General features: G+C 35.1%; 1 protein-coding gene and 1 pseudogene across 1 annotated transcript in view; one reads left to right on the top strand and one right to left on the bottom strand.

Annotated features, from left to right (window-relative positions):
• The window catches only part of CTNNA3 (catenin alpha 3), a 1,635,386-nt gene that overhangs the window by 1,492,694 nt on the left and 132,952 nt on the right, over positions 1-9,740 (top strand). The gene's annotated exons all lie outside the window — the stretch shown is intronic.
• LOC115285460 lies at positions 1,649-2,228 on the bottom strand (annotated as a pseudogene).

The raw sequence follows: 9,740 nt of genomic DNA, 5'->3' as shown, positions 1-9,740 counted from the left end.
GATTGCCACTTCAGATAGCTGTGAAATTAGGTGATTAACTAGTTGTTACTTAACCTTCTAATTTCTGTATAAGTCTAATTACATGAAATAGAAGTTGGGGTTTTGATTTTTTACTTTGCTTTTCTGTTTGGAGTGTCATTGTAACTACTGTAGTGTAAATGATGGAAAATAATTGCATATGTTAAAAAAATAAATTGTGTTATATTTAAAAAAAACTGTGAACAGCACTGATCTTTGCCTTTCTGATGAAACTTTAAAGTTTTATGTATTACTAAAATTGAATTTGACAATGTCAATTTTTAAATTCCTCCAATATCCTGCTGTGCTAAAAATGCACATCTATTCCTTTGTCATAGATATGTCTTTGAATAAATATTAAATTAAACAATAAACATTAACCTAGCCTATTAAATTAATACAGAATTGTATATTTGAAATTAGGTACGTGTGACTCTTGGGAGACCATGATCATAGAGTTGGCATCCAAAATATACATTTTGAAAAGTTGGAATTTTCACAGCCTTCCATGGAGGAGTCAGTATGACAAGAAAATATATTCATATTTAAGAAAAAATTCCAAATGTATTTTCAAAAGTTATATCTTTTATCTGTAACATATATGGGTATGTCCTGGTATATTACAGTCACCTACTCTGATGATGATAAAAATAATAGTAGTAGCAGCAATAACATAATTATTTACCAAATGCTTAATTGGTAGCAGGTACTTTAAATTTGTTAAATGTCTCCACTACCACCCTTTGAGGTATATATTATTATCCCCACTTCCAAAATATAGAAAAAGAGACACAGTAATGTAAGTACCCATAGTGTGAAGTAACAGACCTGAAATTGACTGAAATGTTTCTAACTCAAGGACCAGCATGTACTCCCATTCTTCCACAGCACAACATAGCCACCCCTCCTACAGACCAGGTTTTAGATGGGACCACTTGAACAAAATCAGTCTGCATACTGGAAACTAGTGCTACATTTATTGGAGGCTAAAATTCATATGAAAATTTGACTTTAAAATCCCATTCAAAATGAGAGGAAACTTCATTTTGAAATTGAACTAAATGGAAGCAGAATCAGGACTGTTATTACATCTGCTATCCATGTCCATTTGTTTGCAATTGTATAGCCCCAGGATTAGTGTACTTCTACTGAAATGAGATAGCTGATTACTCCTGTTACTAAAATTTCTAAAATTATATAAAACGAAGGGGCACCTGGTTGGCTCAGTTGGTAGAGCTTGAGACTCTTGATCTTGAAAGGTTGTGAGTTCAAGCCTCACAATAGGCATAGAAACTACTTTAAAAATAATAATTTAAAATTATATAAAATGGGATGATGGAGAACAGGGATTCCATTTCCAGAGTGTAGTTTCTAAAGCTATGAAGAACTCCTTCGATTTTGTTTGCTTTTATTTTTATTTTTTTTATGTGTGCAGTAATTTGATTTATAAAAAGATGCAAAAAATTCAAAATGATACAAAATATAAATTTAAAAACAATATCAATAAATGAGTGTATTTAGCCATATGGGTAAGGAGAATAATTCATGCTACAGCATATTGCTCTATGAACTGGCAACAGAAAAAGTTGGTAAAGGAAGGCACAGGACCTCTATCTTTAGAGTGTTAGAATCAGACCTGAGGGGCTCCATAATCATCTGGCATCCTCTCAATGTTGTACCTCTGGTTAGAAATGTGCATGATGGGGACTCCAGGGATCTTCCGGATTCTTCATTCAAGGTCCCGGTCAACTGTGGCCACAGTGTAACACGTGTACTAAGCAGTCATCTGCATAAGTCCCTTTGTGTGTGTGTGGAAATCATTCAAATCTTGGGTCCTTGGCAATCCTTAGAGCCACTTGATAATTTTGCTCAATTTCTCAATTTCAGTCATTACACAGTCAGTTGTACAAGGAATACACTTGGCATACAGACAGTCCACCATTGATTGTACTAAATCAAGTTTGGCTTTAATGGAAATGTTGGTAAAGTTGGTATCAACCAGGATGTGGTAGGGTGGACCCAGCTGTGTGTTATATTGGAAGAACAAGCAGGAAGGATGTTGGGGGGACTTCTATTTCCTTGAGTGCACTGGGATCTTTCTTTTCTTTCTTTTTAGGTTTCAACCTATCCTTTTCTTTAAGCCTCTGATCTCGGAGACTAAGCATTCACTTCATGGTCGCATACTTTCTTGCTTTCTTTTGCTTCCCCATGTTCACGCAGCAGTCTTCTTGCTTTTATTTTACAAGAGGCACCAAAAGTTAAACAAAAGGGCACTGGCTTTAGGGCCATTATTTCTGGGGTGAATCTTGACTCCTTTTATTAATGACTATATGAATCTTAGTAATTTATTTATTTCTCTGAGGGTCTTTTTCTTTATATGTAAGTTTAGACAATACATACTTTGAAGTATTTTAATTGGAAAGAATATATGTAAAGGTTCTAGTACAGTATTAGAAACATAATAGGTGCTTATCACATAGTTTTATTTATGTATCACATTTATAAAATACAACAATATCTAGTCATAAAAGACTCATATTGTGCAGTGAATTAAGTATGAGTCCTCTAAGTCAAGGTGAACCAGAGGAAGTTAAAAAAAGTTTATGTTTTAATTTGCAATAAGGAATAGAAAACCAGGCATGAGGAATGCAAAATAAAAGAGGATGGAGGGAAGGAAGGAAAGAAGGAAAGGGATATTATCTTGAGGTAGGTAAAGCCTTCTATTTATCAGGAGTGATAGTGTGCAATGAACTGAAAAATATAACCAACACAATCTGTACTAGATAAAAAGAGTAAATATTTCTTTTTGTGACCTTGGGATAATAAAGAACTCTCTGTGATACCAACCACAGAAAAGCAAAGGAAAAAATAGGCAAACTTTACTCCTGAGAACACACAATAAAAAAACCAAAACAAAGCCCAGATTAAGCCTGAAAAACTGTTAAAATACATCAATTTGGAGAGCTAATGATCACAATTTATATAAGAATATATTTTAACATAAATAGATATCCACCAGTGAGGAAAAAAATGACTCCACTTCCTCCACTCTTCCTCTCTGCCCATAGAAAAATGGGTGTAGGACCAGGAGAGGGTAGTTACAGAACAGACATGCACATTTGCAATGAACATATACATAGTTGTTCCCTCTCATCAGATTACATAGTGCAAATGCAAACAGCAGTGAAATACTGTCATCTTCTAACATATTTGCAAAAACAAAAGATTGTTGATATTCACTGTCAAGAAACATTTTTTTTGGAACATGGGCGCTATATACAGTTTCTGGGAATATTAATTAGAGTAAATTTTCTGTAGAGAAATTGAAAAGTCTGCTGAAAGCCTTTATAAAAGAGTTTCCCTCTTGTCTTTTAGGATTTTTCCTCCAGACACTTTGGCAGAGATGTAGAAATCTATCACAGCCTATTCAATACACATAAATATATGCATACAGACATATGAATATAGATAACTACCTGCCTCTGTGTGTGTGTGTGTATGTGTGTGTGTGTATAAATGGAAAATACCTGATAACTATTGAAAACTTGTATGGGGGTGACACTGGATCTATACAATGAAATAAAAGATTTAACACTGTGATGAAGCTACATTTTACAGATATTGAAATACTTTATATTGAGTTTTAAAAATAAATAATAAAACCATACATATGATATGATCCATTTTTGTAATATAATTTGTAAACTTAATCACATATATCTGTAGTATTCTAGGATAACCACTACAAAATCACTTTCAAATCTTTGGTGTATAAAACAGTATTCTATAAATATACAAGCACTATGTATGAAAGTACACAGACAAAAGGAAGTCCACCATACTATTTATGCATAACTTTATATACCCACACCATCCAAATAAATTTTAGGGAAAAAATAGCTACCTATAGTTTTATTCTCTAGAGAAAACCCATGGATATCAATTCATTCCACAAACTAATAAACTCATGGAATCTTTGTCAAAGTACTAGATCTGTAGTTAGTGACTAATTTTTCAGTCTGGTCCTAAGTGATAGTGTAGAACTTCACCACTGCACATTTGTTGCTAAATTATTATTAAGAATTATTGAAAGCAAAATACAGGTTGAAAGACAGACTAACACACCAGATATTGTTACCGGTGGGAGAATTTGCATGGTGTGAATGGTCTTGGTTCTTGGATTCCTTACAAAAGATTTACATGAGGATCCATGCCCAAATAAATATAGCCAGAAGGAAGGTACCCAGCCCAAGCATGTTATTAAGGACAGCGCACTCTCAAGATAAGAGAGTGGGCAGGGTCACAGTGACAATTGCACTGGGGTTAAGGGTGTCTTTTCCTTTTATGTTTGCATATGTTATGGGCAATAGTCAGGGTGGTCTCTGACTGAGGTTGTTTCCAATCACCTAAAGGGACTCCTCCTGCTAGTTGGAAAGGGGGATTTTGAGTCCTACAAGGTTCTTGCTGGAACTGTCATGGCCATCTTCCTCCATGCGGAGGTAGTGGAAGGGTGGTGGTGGTGGTGATGGTATGAAAACCACAATGTAAATATATTATAACGAAGCTATAGTCACCCTGAGGCAGAGGTGGAAGAAGAGGACACAAGTTCTGCACCCTGTGGCTCTTAGTCTGGTATATTGGAAGACATCAGGCCAGGATGTTAAAAGCCACAAAGTCAGGATGGTGTGCCCGAAATCTTCCAATGTATCCCCTATTTATCACCACCTTTGCCTCCAGCTCATATCTAACTAACTATCAAAATTACTGGCTCCATAATGTGGTTAGCACATTGGGAGAAGTCTGAGACAGTGTCCATTGACCCTTGGCCAAAAGATTCGGCACATTGTACTGTTGAGATTTTGGATCAGATAATTTCTTGTTGTGGGAGCTGTCTGCACCCTGTAGGATGTTTAGCAGCATCTCTGACTTCTAACCAGTTGAGGCCAGTAGGAGCTTCACCCCAATTGTGACAAACAAAACATCCCAAGAGATTGCCAAACAGTGAGGTGGGGCTGAAAGGGTAGGGGTGAGGCGAAACCAACCATAGTACCAACCGTTTTTTCTTGGGAATGTCTGTCCTTTTTCCATTTTGGGTCCTTCTTAATTTTTTTGATGTTAAAATATTCTTCTTCTTTCTGTAGTTTGATGTTTATTTATTTATTTTGAGAGAGAATGCAAGCAGGGGAGGGACAGAGAGAGGAGAGAGGTACTCCCAAGCAGGCTCTGAACTGTCAACACAGAGGTCAAAGCGGGGCTGGAAATCATGAACTGTGAGATTGTAACCTCTTGACCTGAAATCAAGAGTCAAATGCTTAACTGATTGAGACACCCAGGCACCTCAATACTCTTAAGAGAAAAAAAAATGATAGCCATAGTGGATGGTAAGTTTTTATGCATTAAAATTTTTCTCTTCACTTCTTTTTTTTTGTTTTGAATGTGTGTGGGTATGTATGGGTTTGTGTTTTTATGACCTTACTTGGTAAAATAGAATACTTTGAGACATATGTTTTTCCCTCAGTTTTAAAAACAATTTTTTCTTAGCCCTGTGCAATCCCATGTTTAAGTACCTTTGGAAAAAGAAAACAGTCTATCTCATCTTTTACTTTGAAAATGTCTCTAATTACTATAGATTTTCTTGGTGAGCTGTTTGTATTGAGGCTGCAATAGACATGGTATATATATCTTTCTGAAAGGTTCCTCCAAGCACCCTGGAGTTTTGCCTTTGAAAGCTTAACTCATTGAGGCCTTAATTTTATTATCTGTTTGTGCTCCTCCATACGCACAGCTTTATCTATATCCTCAGTGCCAAGATAGGCTCATCTGTCAGATGCTGCCTCTTGAGCAGAGTCCCATTTCTAGTTCATGAATGGAATTTTACGTGGAAGAACCTTTTATTCTGCTAAGTGCCTTTTGAATCCAGATGTTTGCCTCTCGAAATTCACATTCAGAAAACAATACAAATTATGTTTTGTTTATTTAATTCCGGTGTGTGTTCTGACCATATGGATTTAATTTATACACAGTTAGTGGTGGCTGGCTAGGGCTGCTGAGGGCAGATAGGTGTTGCCGTTAACCCTGTGTTTTCATTGTTGCAGCAGCGAAGAAATGTCTTTACACATTTTGAATCTCAGACACTAATTGTACCAGATTTTGACATAAATACCTGTGTAAAATAATTTCTCTGGAAGTGCGCAAAAGAAAGGGATTAGATTGTGCTGAGTTGCACATGGAGGGAAGAGTCCTTTAACTGAGATCTGATAATGTAATTTAGCAGTCAATTTCAGAATATATCAGGCCTGTGATATTTATTTGGAGAATTATGAATACTATAGACCATGTCATGATGGGCTTAAATATATAAAAATGAGATGGTTGCTTTTAGCACTGAAACTTCAATTCTTTGAGAACTGTTTGAATCGTCAGAATAACATGCCAACATTGTGACTGTCTGAGAACACTCTTTCATATTTTCCCCATTTTTGTATCATAAGTTTAAAAAATTGAACAAGAAAATGCAAACAATCAGGTTACATTATAAATAATGATAAAATTATTCAAAATGCCACACTATTAACTCATTACACAGATATATATATATATACATATATATATATATACATATATATATATATATATATATTCCATGTGTATATGAACCATACTTTGAAAAATTGCTCTGGTCCAAATGATTGGATGATAACTGGTGGAATTATATCAACAGCAATTCTCAGTTTATTATACTGAAAACCCATGTTGAGATTAAAATGACTTATCCAATATAGGCCAGGAAGTGAATGAGAGAAATCCACTTAAGTGCTTCTCTGTCAGGTAACATTTTTTCTCATTTATTTTCCCTCATGATTTATTTCTCACTAATATAATCATTTTATTAATAATAGTGAATAAAAATTCATTAAAATTTTGAAGTGAATATCTCATTTTATTCTTATTTAGCAAATATTTTTATACTCTTTGTGTGTGTGTGTGTGTGTGTGTGTGTGTGTGTGTGTTCTTTTGAAATATCATAAGGCTCAATCTGGAAAAAGGAATTAGAATGAAAGATTCTTTTGTAAGTTCTTCAGTGTTGATTTATCACATATTGCCTCATTTTGTCAATTCACAAGGATGGTTTTATCACTTTCATTGGAAGATTTCGTAATGGTTTTTATCTTGTCAGGAATAGTCCAGAATGTCTTAGTCTCTGGGGAACAATTCCTTATTAGTGCCCCAGTGTTCTGTCTTATAAGATCCCAAGGAAGCTTAGTTGGGTTGTTATACATCATCTTACATAAGTAAACACATGTAGCTAGGTAGATGGATGATAGATACATAGCATTGAGACATGCCTTTGAAAAGTGCCTTCGAAACTTGTATCTCACAATTTGTTTCAAACATTTTCTTTTTTTCCCCCATGTTTTAATTTAAATTCCAGTTAGTTAACATACAGCACTCTGTCTCTGAGAAAACAGTTCAGACTTTACCTGGAGATTTATTAAATTAATCTTTACTTTAAGGAGGCTTAGAGCAAATAGAAATATGCAGTGTGTATACAAATAAAACATATGTATCTCATCAAGATGAGTTATTTTTATAAGAATTACCTTTTTTCGTATCGCATAATTTCTATTGAGAAAAAATATTTATTTACAAAGCATATATTGTAGACACTATCTTTATATCCAATTACATTTATTTAGTTACATTTTTCTATGTAACCCAGTACTTTAGACATCATATTCAGTGTCTGATAAACTTCAAGACATTGTGCAGAGGACAGGAAGATCAAAAACGAATGCCACTGTAATAGAAGATCAGTTCATGTGGGAATGCATTGGGAATACAATTGTGCATATTTTATGTAACGTTTTGGCCAGGCACAATTTTGGAGACTATAAGCCTACATTTTTGGAAAGTACATTTGGTCTCTTCTGAAGACTCACTGCTGTTATTTTTTTTAAGTGTTTCTTTTCTTTCTTTTTAAAATATATTTTATTGTCTAGTTGGTTTCCATATTCTTAATGTCAATTAGGTGGAGAAGTGGTAACTCAGGTAACTGGAATAGAAAATCCTCTCTCTCTGGGACTTAGCCACTTATGGTTATATTTGGACACAGTAATGTCCAGTCGAGTGACTGGGTGGTAAGTAATAAATACTAAAATGATTTCCACAACATAGAGGGTAAAAAATAATGAGGATGCAGTAATAAGCCAGATTTTAGATGCCTCTTTACCAAGACATTATTACTCTGTATCTGCCATTATTTCATCTGTAATATTTTGTCTAATGTGTTACAGTAAAGCCTTGGTGTGTGGGCATAATTCATTACAGAAATACGCTTTTAATTCAAAGCATTTGTATATCATACCAAATTTCCCCACAAGAAATAATGGAAACTCAGATAATTTGTTCCACAACTCAAAAATATTCATATGAATTATTACAATACTGTAATATGCTACAAAATAATAAAGAAAATAAGAAGAAAACAAATGAATTAGGCTTCACTTACCTTTAAAAACCTTTGTGGCCGGTGTGAGGGAGACAATAGGGGAGAGTTATTGTGTAGGATGACTTTCACTATCAATAACGGAATCACTGCTGTCTGTTGGCTCAGTGGAACCTTTCTCTGCATGGAGGCCATTGTAGATGCTCGCACCGGTGCTGACCACAATACAGTATCGTCATAAGGAGATCTGGGTGCCTCAGTTGGTTATGTGTCTGATTTTGGCTCCAGTCATAACCTTATGGTTCAGAATTCCAGCCCCACATTGGGCATTCTGCTGTCAGCACAGAGTCTGTCCCCCCTCTCTCTCTGCCCCTCTGCAGCTCGTTCTCTCTCGCTCTCTGTTTGTCTGTCTATCTGTCTCTCTCTCTCTCTCCCTTTCTCAAAATAAACAAATAAGCTTAAAACATAAAATAAACTCTTGTTATTTAACATACGTAATGTAACTGGCAATAAGACAGCAGAGAAAAGGGTCTATATCTCCAGGCAGCCTGACCCAGAATGCAGCCACCCACAATCCCGCAGCAAGAGAGAGAGAGAAGAACCATTGCCTCAGTTGTGATAATGTGACTTCAGTATCACATACCACTTGTATTCCAAGACACTGCTCACTTATTAAGTTAAAGTTTATTAGAAATGTTTGCTTGTCATGTGGAATACTCACTTAACAATTTGCATCAAGGTTTTCTGGTCTCATGTTAGCTGGCTATAGTTAGTTAAGAAAAATTACAGAAAACTTGCAATTATAGTACAGATAATTTCCATATACTTTTCACCCAGTTTCTCCTAATGTTCACATTTCACACAACTAAGGTCTATTTGTCAAAACCAAGAAATGAACATTGGTATTATACTACTAAATAAACTGTATACTTCATCAATTTTTTCACTAATGTTCTTTTTTTGTCCTACAATTGCAGCCAGGATCCACCCTTGTATTTAGTTGTCACATCCTCTAGTCTCCTGTAGACTAGGACAATTCCTTATCCTTCCTTGTCTTTCATGACCTGGATATTTTTTGAAGAGTATCAGGCATTTTATAGAATGTCCCTTGATTTAGATTGTTTAACGTTTTCTCTCATGGTTATTTTAAAGTTATACATTTTCAGAGGGGATACCATAAAATTCATATGACCTCAGTCCATCAAATCAGGAGGAATAAGATGCCAATAGGTCCCAATTCTGGTGATGCTGGCCTTTGTCACTTGGTTAAAGTGTT

The sequence above is a fragment of the Suricata suricatta genome, chromosome 2 (genome assembly GCF_006229205.1).
Source record: "Suricata suricatta isolate VVHF042 chromosome 2, meerkat_22Aug2017_6uvM2_HiC, whole genome shotgun sequence".
Taxonomy (NCBI): domain Eukaryota; kingdom Metazoa; phylum Chordata; class Mammalia; order Carnivora; family Herpestidae; genus Suricata; species Suricata suricatta.
This window is presented reverse-complemented; position numbering and strand designations above follow the sequence as displayed.